Raw genomic sequence first — 12,480 nt, 5'->3', positions numbered from 1 at the left:
AAGCACTTCCAGAGTCAGTTAAAATCACTGCAATGGACAAATGCCCCAGTTTTCCAAAAAGAAAAAAAGCTCAATGTCATTTAAAAGCGGGAAGAGAGGGTGAGACTATAAGAGAAAAAAACACATAAGACATAAACTAAATGCAATGCGCACATAATTTCTATTCTGATTCCACAGACTATAAAAAGATACTTTTGAGACAATCAATTTGAATATGGACTAGGTGTTACATGACATTAAAAAATTATTGTTAATGTTGTTAGGCATGATAATTGCATTGTGGTTATATATATGTTATCCATATTGAAGTATTTAGAGGGAAATGTCACAGCTGGAATTTGCTTTCAAAAATAACAGGAAAAAAACAAGACATAGCAAAACAGTTGGGGAAGGATGGCAAGGTTGGCAGAAAATGTTGGTAATGGATGATAATGGGTGGGTTTATGAAGTTCGGGATCTATTTTTTCTATGTTTTTGTAACCTGGACATCTTCCAAAAGAAAAATATTTTAAAAGTAACTAAAACCACAATCTCCAACCCTTGAACTAGAATGTACCATCTTTTTTTCCATCAGTTAACTCCTCACATAGTTATTGTAGAAAGCCTTGTGGTAGGAACTGCGAGGGGTCCAGAGCTACAGAAGATATGATCAAATATCAAATATGTCCAGGATAAATATCTTAAGTGGTTTGTATTTGACCACTTGGGCATGGAAAACCCTGACCCTTCCCAGACACTGGATATGCTGATCCGTAGCCCGATAGCCTCGGTGCTACAGCTACACCCTTTACTAACCAGGCAACCTTAGGGAGCTACTTACCTTTCCTAAGCCTTCAGTTTCTCATTTATTAAAAAAAAACCAACAGCTAATGGTAGTACTCCCTTTGTGGGCTGGTCGTGAGTATTAAGTAAGATAATAATAGGCCCAGCCTAGAACCGTCCCAGGCTTTTGATAACAAGTCAATAATGTTAGCTAACATTATTTGCTGGCTAGGAGCAGCCCAGCCGTGGTCCTTTGTGTGGCTAGAAAGAGACGGTCCTTTCTCAGGGCTGGAGTGAGTGAAAGGGCTCGGTGAGCAAAGGGACGGCTGGCGGCACTCCTGGCTGGCTCCTTGTATGGGGCCCCATCCATACACCATAGGCTGGGCCTCTGAATAGGCTTCCCAGGCCTACCCTAACCCCCATCAAGTTTCCCAAGAGGAATCGAAGCTCCAGAGCTTGCCTCCAATCTCGCTGTGGGCAGAGGTGCTCAACACTCAGAAAGCAGATGGATGTGTGGTGCAAACTAAGCTGTGTGGTGACTGCTGCAGCTGGATGGCAGGGCGCGTAGACAAGCATCTACACAGTCTATGTTTCGCGACAGCTCCCCCCAACCCTCCCCTCCTCTCGTCCACTCTGCTCCTCCACCAGACCGAGGCTGAGCTAAATATGCTGCTCCTGGCACTTGTGGAATCCTACTGATGGATTTAAAAATGGTACAGGTGCTCCTTGACTTACTTATGTCCTGGTAAACCCATCATAGTTTGAAACTATCTAAGTCAAGACTGAATTTACTACCCCTAACCTACCAAACATCATGGCTTAGCCTAGCCTACCTCAAATGTGCTCAGAACACAATACCCAAAAAACCCCGGCAACCACCGAGTATTCATCGGGTGTTGACCCTGGTGATCACGTGGCTGACTGGGAGCCATGGCTCGCTGCCACTGCCCAGCATCATGAGAGAGTATCACAGCGCTTATTATCAGCTGGGAAAAGATCAAAGTTCAAAATCCAAAGTGGGGTTTCCACTGAATGCATACTGCTTCTGCACCACCAGAAAGTAGAAAAATTGTTAAGTTGAACCACTGTAAATCGGGGAGTGTCTGTATTCTCTTTTCTCCCAAAAGGTGGTAACAGGGATGGTTACTAATGTATTAACGTAAATTAATTTGAACGTTGCCCTTAAAATAAAACTTACTTTAGGCAGCTTCAACCTGAGTCTCTGCTTCTCACCTTCCTCCCTGAACAACATGAGCTTTAGCACACACTCCAGCTTCTGCACAAGCTACTGGACCCTCAGCCCCATGCAGTCGCCCAGCTACTGGGTCTGGCCAGCTAGCATCACAGCCAGTGTCTATGCAGGCACCAGTGGCTCAGGCTCCCAGATCTCAGTGTCCCGCTCCACCACTGTGCGGGGCAGCTGGGGACCTGGGCGGCCTGGCTGCAGAGATAGCAGGGGATCTCATAGGCAAAGGGGACATAAAGAGCGAGAAGGAGACTATGCAATGCCTGAATGACTGCCTGGCCTCCTACCTGGAGAGGGTGGGAAGCCAGGAGGCTGATAATCGGAGACTGGGTATCAAAGTCTGGGAACACTTAGAGAAGAAGGGACCCCAGGTCAGAGACTGGGGGCATTATTTCAAGACCATTGGGGACCTGAGGGCTCAGATCTTTGCAAATTCTGTGGACAATGCCCACATCATTCTGCAGATTGACAATGCCCATCTTGCTGTTGATGTTTCAGAGTCAAGTATGAGATGGAGCTGGCCATGCGCCAGTCTGTGGAGAATGACATCAATGGGCTCCGAAAGGTCACTGATGACACCAGTATCACTCGGCTGCAGTCAGAGACAGAGATTGAGGCTCTCAAGGAAGAGCTGCTCTTCGTGAAGAAGAACCACAAGAAGGAAGTAAATGGTCTACAAAACCAGATCGCCCACTCTGGGTTGACCGTGGAGTTGGATGCCCCCAAATCTCAGGACCTCGGCAAGATCATGGCGGACATCCGGGCCCGGTCTGACGAGATGGTTCAGAAAAACCAAGAGGAGCTAGACAAGTACTTGTCCCAGCAGATGGAGGAGAGCACCACAGTGGTCATCTCGCAGACTGCTGAGACAGGCACTGCTGAGAAGACACTCATGGAGCTGAGATGTGCGGTCCAGTCATTGGAGACTGACCTGGACTCGATGAGGACTCTGAAGGTCAGTTTGGAGAACAGCCTGAGGGAGGTGGAGATGCTCTAGGCCATGCAGATGGAACAGCTCAACAGGATCCTGCTGCACCTGGAGTCACAGCTGGCCCAGACCCGGGCAGAGGGGCAGCACCAGGCCCAGGAGTATGAGGCCCTGCTGAACACCCAGGTCAAGCTGGAGGCTGAGATTGCCACCTACCGTGGCCTACTGGAAGATGAGGAGGACTTCAAACTTGTTGACGCCCTGGACAAGAGCCCCTCCTTACAAGCCATCCAAAAGACCACCACCCACAGGACTGTGGATGGCAGAGTGGTGCCTGAGGTCAAGGACACCAGTTTTGAGGTGGTAAAGGCAGCAGAAGTAGGGCATCCCTAGCAGGGCAGGAGGCTGATAAAAAGTTCAGAGTTCATTGAACATTAAAAAAATAAAGAAAAAGAAAAAAAAGTTACTTTATCACCAGACTTGATTACACCTTGTCTTGTTTTGTCTCCTTCTCTTCTCCCCTCCCCCTCCCCCTTCTCCTCCTTCTTCTGTCATTAAAAGGCTGACACTGTTAGCCCAACAATTGGGCCATTCACTCCCGCATGTGTTTTGCTGTGCAGTGGACTGAAATGCACCATCCTCATCCCAGCTGCAGGCCCCACTGGCGCTTCCGTGGACACCGAGCCACACAAGTGCACATCTGTTCCGTGGAGGGGTGGAGCCAGAGCGTGCCTGACGATGGTGCGGAGGCCGTTGTGGAGAGACACACTGAGTACTGTGCCGAAGGGACTAACGTGCACGGTTCACATGTGCACCATATCTGGGTATGGGTAGATGCCACGCACAGGCAGCCAGAAACCAAAAATCCATACCCATGGACAGACTCTGGAGAAAGTCTGGAGAAATATTCACGAAGTTCGTGCCTTTTGTCAGAGCCAGGGCGGAGGATCACAGGCGCCTTCGCCAGCTACCAATGCTGTGGTTTAGGGTTGGCTTTTCGAGGAAAATGTCCTCTAACTACATATCCACTCACATGTAAATTTGTGCACATTTATAAAACTGGAATCACACCAGAAAAATGATGGGGAAAAAGCGCTACCTCAAGTAGTCAAGTAAAATTAAACCAAAATTCATATACCAAAGTAGAGCATGGTACACAGTTTTTCTTTGAATAATCTGATAGCTAAGACCCTTGCCTCCCCGACAACAGGCGTCAGGGTAATTAAATAAAGCAAAGGAGACGTGTTATATCCATACAGCAAAGCGTAGTGCGTGGATCCCTGCTGTCTGAGGCATTCCCATCACAGGACACATTTCTTTCAGAATCTACTTTATACATCGGCCCAACTGTTCCATCAACACCAACCTCTCTACTCCTCCGTGTAGACTGACTTCCGAAGAGAACAAGTCCCTCCACTACTACAGAATTCATAGCAAATGAAAATCTTTTAAAGACTTTTAAATAAGTGCTAGAATAGAGCTGAAAAAATCATCCTGTGAAAGTATTTTAAAGACTTTTAAACAATGCAATTAAATCAACCTCTATTTATCACTTCTACTTGCTAATTTAAGACACATTTTCTATTTTTAAGGCTATTCAACTGGTTTCATTTGAAAAAATGGGACATTAACATTTTGAGTTATTTCAAAGGAAGTCTCTACAGTTTTAATCTCAATCATGATTATCCAATATGTGTATTACTAAGGTCATTTTCTTCTAACTCCATGCCTTTCTACTGCATGCCTTCAGTCACTTTGTAGCTATATACACTTTTTGTTTCTAGTTTCAAAAGCAACAAGCGCTCTGCAGAAATCCAATTATCATCTATTACCTACCACGCAGAAATGATTACTTAACAATTTAGCATTATGCCAGATTATTTTCTAAACAAACATATTACTCACAGTTTTTTATTAAAACAAAATGATGCATGGTAATGTATAATTTATTTTACCTGCCTACCAATAACGTATCATGGATAACTTTCCATATGGAAATATTTAGTCCTACACTATAAGCCCATTTTGGGGTGTGTGTTACAGAGCATGCTGTTTTAAGCATGTAGCTTACTTTATTTAACTAATACCCTAATGTAGGTAAATTAATGTTATAAACAAATACAAAAAGAAAAAAGCCATTCTTGTACGTACACCTTTGCAAATTTTCCTATTTAAAATGTTTTCTTTATATATATGTAGCTGGTTATATTTTCCCTGATTTTCTTTTCATTTCTTTTTTAAAGATTTTATTTATTTTTAGACAGAGGGGAAGGGAGGGAGAAAGAGAGAAGGAAACATCAATGTATGGTTGCCTCTCATACGCCCCCTACTGGGGACCTGGCCTGCAACCAAGGCATGTGCCTTGATCTGGGAATCAAAACTGTGACCCTTTGGTTTGCAGGCTGGCACTTAATCCACTGAGCCACGCCAGCCAGGACTTCTTAAATCATAATAGATAAATCAAGAATTTAACTGAATGAGAAAGAAATTGGCAAATGGTCCTTAGAAAGTCCACTTAACATTCTGTATTATTCAAACGCTTGCCTATTTTGTCATTTTGTAGGCTTCTGAGCTAGAAAATCTGCAGAAGAGAAATTCTGAGTAAAGGGATTTAGGACCATTTTCAACCTCTCCAAATCGAGGCCCATTTGGGGACAGAACCTCAGGCCTGTGTCCTTCTCCTTAAACTGTGTTGTTTGTGAAGGTGTGGCCACGGCAGGTCTGCACCTCTCCTCTCCTGCACTTTTCTCCAGGAGTTGCTCCTCCCCTTCCTTTCTTATCATGGCAGATGTGGGGTTCTCTGTCTCCCACACTCTTTTACTTACCCCAGAGGCAAAGGGAATTCAAGAGCTGAGAAATACCCATGCTAATTCTAAGTATGTCAGAGAACTGAAAACAAATAACTCCTTAAAAACGCCAAGGGTAGAGTCAAACATGAAAACTGAATAAGACTTCAAAATAAACATTGTTTCTTCATCATTTTGTTGCATAGCCTTTGATCCTTTTGTAACAAAATTGTCATTCAGGACTTCTTTCCAAATTGCAATTTGCCATTGCATCATCCTTAGGTCATGGCATATATTTTCAATGGCCTGTTTGTTTAGAGGCTTTTCCCCCTTTTCTCATTGCCAAATTCTGTGAACAATGAATTACTTCAGCGGGAAATGCCATACTATCTTTGCAGAAAGATCACATGTGCAATTGTATTCCTCCCTGCTTTCATTGGTTTGGTGGTGTGTTACAGAACAAAGCAAATATATAGCCCAGGTTAAAGGAAAATAAAATCCAAATGTGCTCTTTTCCTCATGGGGTGTTTACTGTTCACCTTTAGCACCTAACTGCATTAAATCAACTAAACAAAGTCATCTAAAATATGTCTACGTGCACTCGGGCAGCATAAAAATTATTTTCTCCATAAGTTCTTGGAAAAACTAGGTTCTTGCATGTTTTAAGATTCTACCTCCAAATAACATTACCCTTAAGAAAGGCAGCTTTTTATCCCTCCAGCCCTGGAGGGCATGGTGCATGTCTCAACTCCTTTCTTCAGTTCCCTTGGTCCAGTGGTAAATGATCACCCCGGTACAAGTGGCCAAAGGAAGACTCACCTAGAGTAGCATCCTGGTTTTAAACCCTGTGGTCTGTTGGAACTGCCTCACTGGGAAGAAAGGTACTTCTAATCCACAGGTGTCATTTTAACAGAAGCCTGAAACAGTAGAGACCAACACCTGCCATCCCACTTGCTCTGCCTCCGCTCAGAAACTGCCATTTCCAATCCACTCATTCTGTCACTGTGATGGTTAACTTGATGTGTCCACCTGACTGGGCCCCAGGGTGCCCTGACATCCAATCAAACATTATTCTCCGGAGTGGGAATCAGGGAGGCTGGGGACCAGGGTACTCTCATGTTTCTGCAACAACATTTTTGGGGGGCAGTAACATTTTCATTGGTGGAATGAAGCAGATCGCCCTCCGTAGTTTAGGTGAGCCTCATCCAGGCGGTTGAAGGACTACATAAAACAAAAAGATGCACCTCCTCCCGAGTGAGAGAAAACTCCCAGCAGACTGCCTTTGCACTTCATCTGCAACATCGGCTCTTCCTGCCTGATACCTTTTGAACTAGGACATTGGCTGTCCCCGGGCCTCCAGCCTTCTGCATGTTGAACTTGCCAACCTCCATAATCATGTGAGCCAGTTTTTTATAATAAACCAACCAACCAACCAACCAACACCTCGTTGGTCCTGTTTCTCTGGAGAACACTGACTAATACACTCACTCGAACAAATATTTCTTTAACATGAACTATATGCCAAGGACTAAGCTAAGTTCCAAGACAGAGAGTTAAAATTAGAGTCCATACCCTTGAAGACTTAGGCATTTGGCAATTATGTGGACAACAAATAGCTACTCCTGAGAGCAAGCTGGCCCCATACAGAGGGAATGTGCACGTGCATTTCATTTAGCAGTCTGAGGCTTCCCTGGGCTTAGTCATGATTAAAGCCTGACCAAGTTTGTTCAAGCACTTGGTTTTTCCAGTCTCGCTTTATGTTTTTTCCAGTGGATGGAAGGTTCCAGTGAAATACATATTTCCACTCCCTAATCATGGCATCTACAGAGGACACAGTGCCTTTACTGGCTTGTGGTCCGGGGAGTAACCCTACTTACCCTTTTGTGTGGGTCTTAGACATAACTTACCACCATGGAGTGCTACCCGCTGTGCAGTCATCCAGGAAATTTGTCGGCTCTGCCCAGTAGCGGTCAGCTGGTGAGAACCCGACAACACATGGAAAACACAGCCGCGTACTGGCCTGTCTGGGAGCCTCGTTTGAGTGTCAACCATCGACTCATTAGGGAACTCTAATGCAACTTACATGGGGGACACAATATTCCAAGGGAGTCTGCTATGCATCACGTCGTAGGTAGACTACACGGGGAAGAGCAAGGGCTTTGAAGGCGGGCAGGTCTCAGTCAGCCTCCTGCGCCTGCTTCTCAGTAGCTGGTGACCTTGGAGAATTTATTCAGCCTCTCTGAGCTTTGGTTTTCTCAGCTCTGAAAGTGAGGACAACAAGGCCTCAGCCCGTGCGGGCGCAGTGACGACGCCAGTGCCGCTGCTATGACACGTGCGCCGTCACTGGGGATTGCTTTTTAACACGGAGTGTTGGCCTATCTTTGATCCATCTCGATGCTTGTAAAAGCATAGGAGTTGGTCGTAAACATTTGCCTGCAAAGTGTTTCTGTTCATTTCAAAATTCTGTATTGAGCTTTTAGAACAAAGGACCTAGTTTAGTTCAAAGTACAACAAAATCTTTGTTACTCAGAATACTAGAGAATGAGCCATAAATGGCCAGAGAATCTGGCCAGTAAAGAGTTAATTCACATTGGCACGAGATTGTGCCTGGTCCCCCCTCTCCCTCCTTTGGAGACATAAATATGAATGAAAGAACAGAAAACGGGAGGCCTTATTGTTTGTAAGGCAGAAAGCTAGCCCCCAACCCTCCCCATCCACTCTTAAAAAAAAAAGCCTGGAAAACAATCATATTCTAAAATCCTAATACAAGACTGATTTTGTTTTTCTTTGGGGACACTAATGAGCTCAGTGATTTTTACTGGATTATTTAAGATGTTTATTCCTGGAACCTTGGCAAGGGAGTGTCAGATAACACAGCTTACTCAGCTCAGTGATTGTGTTTAACAAAGAAAGTAAGGGAAGGAGGGAAGAGGAGAGTGGGGAGAAAATTTTCACTCAGAAGGGTCATAAAAAAGACGGTTCAGAGCCACAGCGTGAAGATTGCAACTGACTCACATTCTAAAAATTGCACTAAACTGTTCTGGAAAGTTGTAACATAGACGTATAACAATGGAAACATATGATTCATTGCCAGACCAAAAGCATAATAAAGTTGTAACTTTCTCTTAAAATAGCAAAAAATAAAGGTTTGTTGGGATATGTCCAGGAAGAATAATATGCTAGTGGAAATTAGGGGATCCCATACTACATTTAATAACAGTTTTTGAGTATTGAATTTTCACCAAATTCATCTGTCACAGAAGTAACTGAAAGTCACAGCTTATTACCTCATTAAACTTGGAGCCACTATTAGCTTTCCAGAAAGGCTGGAGCCCAGTGTGATTCTGACCACAGACCACACAGCTTATTGACAAAGTGCATTGAAGTTCTCATTAACTTGTTCAAGTATTAAAGTTTGAATTACAGACCCTTCTCTCCACCAAAAAACAAAAAACAAAAAAGAGAGAGAGAGAGAGACATCCAAGCAGAGATTCAAATGGTCACACAAGAATTTGTAAAAATTCAGTGAGCTTTTTGTATAAGTGGTACAAGAAAGCTTTCATTTCCTAAAGATTCCACAGGGTTCCACATTGTCTAGGGAGCAAGTTCTGCGTCCTCATCCCAATGTTGAAGTTGGGTAGAGTCTCATCTCAGTCTTTGTCTTGCTAACAATATTCATCGTAGGTTGAAGGCCTCAACACAGAGAGCCGCCCTAGACCCTCTACATCAATTCTCTATGTTCCTTAAAATAATGCGACAGCTGTCCCCAGTTACACATGAGGAAACAGAGATGCTGCATGTTGAGCAAATTGCTCACACACCTTTGGGATACAAATTTCAATCATCTGACTTGGGAAAGAAGGCCTGTCTTCTTTCTCTCCATCCACCATCAAAGCGGAGTTGCCAAATCCATGCTTCGGAGCCACTGCTTAAGCTGTTTGCCTTTAGTTGAAAAACACCTCCACCTTCTCTGCTTACCCTTCCAGTCCTAGACTGTTCCTCAAAGCCCTGGAGCCACTGTGGAGGACCCTGTTTGTGTCCTCCAAACACCAGTGTCCCCCTTGCAGCCTTGACACGGGACAGACCAGTGCCACTCGTTCCAGCATCTGATTAGTCAGTCTGACACTCCACCTAACCCTTCCTTTGTTATAATCATTGGGGGGTGGGGGCGTGGGGGGGGGGCGGGAGTTGTGTGTAAATCTTTCTTCTCACCAAGACGGCAAGAGCTGGTCTTTTACATTGTCATACACTTCCTTCTTTCCGAGAAACAGTAACCATTTAGTAGATTTAATTTAAAATGTCCTGCATTTTTGTTGCCCACTATATACAACAATACATTAGAAGGATAACTTCCTTTTTGGTTTGATGATGAGAACAATCTACTTTAAAATAAAATAAAATTTCCAATAGAATTGCTGGGTTTTAAAAAACATTATGGTTCATAGTATTTCATATTTGTGCTTTACTAATATTCTTTTAAAAAAGATTTTATTTATCTTTTCCTTAAAGAGAGGAGAAAGGAGGGAGAGAGGGAGAGAAACATCAATCTGTGGTTGCCTCTCATGCATCCCCTACTGGAGACCTTGCCTGCAACCCAGGCATGTGCCCTGATGGAATTGAGCCAGCAACCCTTTGGTTCTCGGGCCAGCACTCAATCCTCTGAGCCACACCAGCCAGGGCTGCTTTACTTATATTCTTATTAATCTTATATAACAAGAATCTCTGATCATATAGGACAAAGATGAATTGAACCGTCATAAATATGCAGCTGCATTTTAGCCAACAGTATCAGGTTTCCCCTTAATTTTTCTAGCATCATCACAAAGAATTTCAAAAGAATGGATTGGAGTTTTACCATCCCTCTCTGTCCCTGGACACAGTTAAGTAGATGCTCTCTTAAGAGTAAATTTGCCAGAAGGAGCCGACTGGGAGGGTGTGGCGTGCTGAGACAACTGGATAAGCTACCTTAAGGAAACATATAAGCTGCTTGTGTAAACCCTGGAAGACAGCCCATCGGCCAGGATTCGCCACAGGCAACCTGTCATTATGAAGCCAGAAGCGGGCAGAAGTTGATGTTCCAGGCATGATCAATGGGGAAAGGCAATTGATATATTTAACCGTCAGCTGGGCTACGGCAGGAAGAAGGAGAGACAGCAGGTAAGGCTGATTCCAGAGGACACTCTGCAGGTTGGTCTCACGACTACCAGGAGGATGGACAGGGAAGGATTCTCGCATTCAGCCATTCAGGGGCCATAGCCTGCATGGTGGTTTGGAGTGAGTCAGACCCTCAGACAGGCCTCAAAGCAGCCCACCTTACATCCCGGTCCTCCAAAGCTGGCCCCCAGCTCATGGCACAGTCTGACGGGGTAGCAGATGTTCCTCTAGGGTTCCAGTAAAAGAACCTGCCACTGTTTCCATGCGGGTCACTGGGACAGAGAAGACTAGGGCAGGGGAGAGCATCTCTGCCCAGCCTAAGGACTTGGCAGCTCCACATTTGGGCTGGTGTGGCTTCTGCCTCTCTAAGAAACCCATTTTCAGGTTTTGGCAACCAGAAACCCAACCAAATACCCAAATCCCATTATCTTCCCTTTTCCCTGGGCTCTTTCCACATTCTAACTTCCAACTCCCCTTCCCGTCTCATTGATAATACAATGATTGGATCACGGGTGCTGCATTTTCAACTCCAGAGAACTGAGGCGCTGACAAAAGGATTGAAGACAGCATGGCTATGGCTTTGGGAAGTTTTTCATCACCGTGGAGGGGAGCCTGGCACCTGTTCACTCACTCTGGTTTTGCTTGCTTACCCAGAGCCAATGGGAAGTGAACCGGGCAGCTGCTATGGAATGCCGGTTGCGTTTGTGGACGGTGCCACCTTGCTTAACACAGCTGCATTGAACAAAGCTGGCTTCTGCTCACTGCTCTGAGGTAAGTGCTCTCCTCTGTGTGAGTCCCTGCCACCTTACACGCACGGGTCTCCATGTCTGCCTGGAAGGCTCTCTGTGCCTCATCACTGGCAAGAGGGAGGTACCACCCTGGTCTTAGCTCCACAGTCAGGAGAGCAGCCAGAGAGAGAGGCGGCTGCTTTGCCTTCCTGTAACTTGGCCTGTCCCCAGCATCCAAAGAGAATAACAGCAGCCCTAACCCAGAGGGGAGAGGCAGGGAGAACCCAGCCATCACATTTTTAGGTCTCCTGAATTTTTTCTACCTCTGGCAAAGAAGTTGTTAACTGTGGAAAGTGGTGTTGAATGTCTCCCCTTTGCTCATGGAGACTTACTAACTTGCATTGCTCATGTAGCTTAGGGAAGGCTAGAGGGAGATTTGAGAGATGTGGGAACTGGGAACTTCTGAAATCACACTTCAACATTAGTACTTCTTTCATGCATGGACAATCCAGGGTCCCCCTCTTCCCCACTCCAAGAGACACCAGAAGGCATCTTCAGGACAGTTCCAAGGCATCCCATAGAAGGGATCGAGCCTCCCAATCCCCATTCACCCCACCTTCACCACACCAGCAGAGAGAGCCCTGAATGCTCTACACAGCGGAGAGGGATGGTGTGGGTGCCTCCCAGTCAGGGGCCCGTGGTCACTATCCCGATCTCCAGGGGCCAGCCTCCTTATCTCAAGTCAGGAGAAGATTAGGGAACCAGAGAATTTTTCTCATTCAGATAATCCAGGGAGATCTATCAAGGAGTGTACACGCAGCCAGAAAGATATTTGCCTTCAGAAAGAATGAGGCAAAGAAGTGTTTCTTTAAGTTA

At 45.2% G+C, this 12,480-nt stretch overlaps 1 protein-coding gene and 1 pseudogene across 3 annotated transcripts in view; one reads left to right on the top strand and one right to left on the bottom strand.

Moving 5' to 3' along the window:
• The window catches only part of TRIM2 (tripartite motif containing 2), a 122,284-nt gene that overhangs the window by 106,639 nt on the left and 3,165 nt on the right, over positions 1-12,480 (bottom strand). The gene's annotated exons all lie outside the window — the stretch shown is intronic.
• LOC112312342 (keratin, type I cytoskeletal 18 pseudogene) lies at positions 2,013-3,329 on the top strand (annotated as a pseudogene).

Source organism: Desmodus rotundus, chromosome 9, assembly GCF_022682495.2.
Source record: "Desmodus rotundus isolate HL8 chromosome 9, HLdesRot8A.1, whole genome shotgun sequence".
In the NCBI taxonomy this organism is placed as follows: Eukaryota; Metazoa; Chordata; class Mammalia; order Chiroptera; family Phyllostomidae; genus Desmodus; species Desmodus rotundus.
The sequence above is the reverse complement of the archived record's forward strand: the minus strand, read 5'-3'. Positions and strand labels throughout refer to the sequence as shown.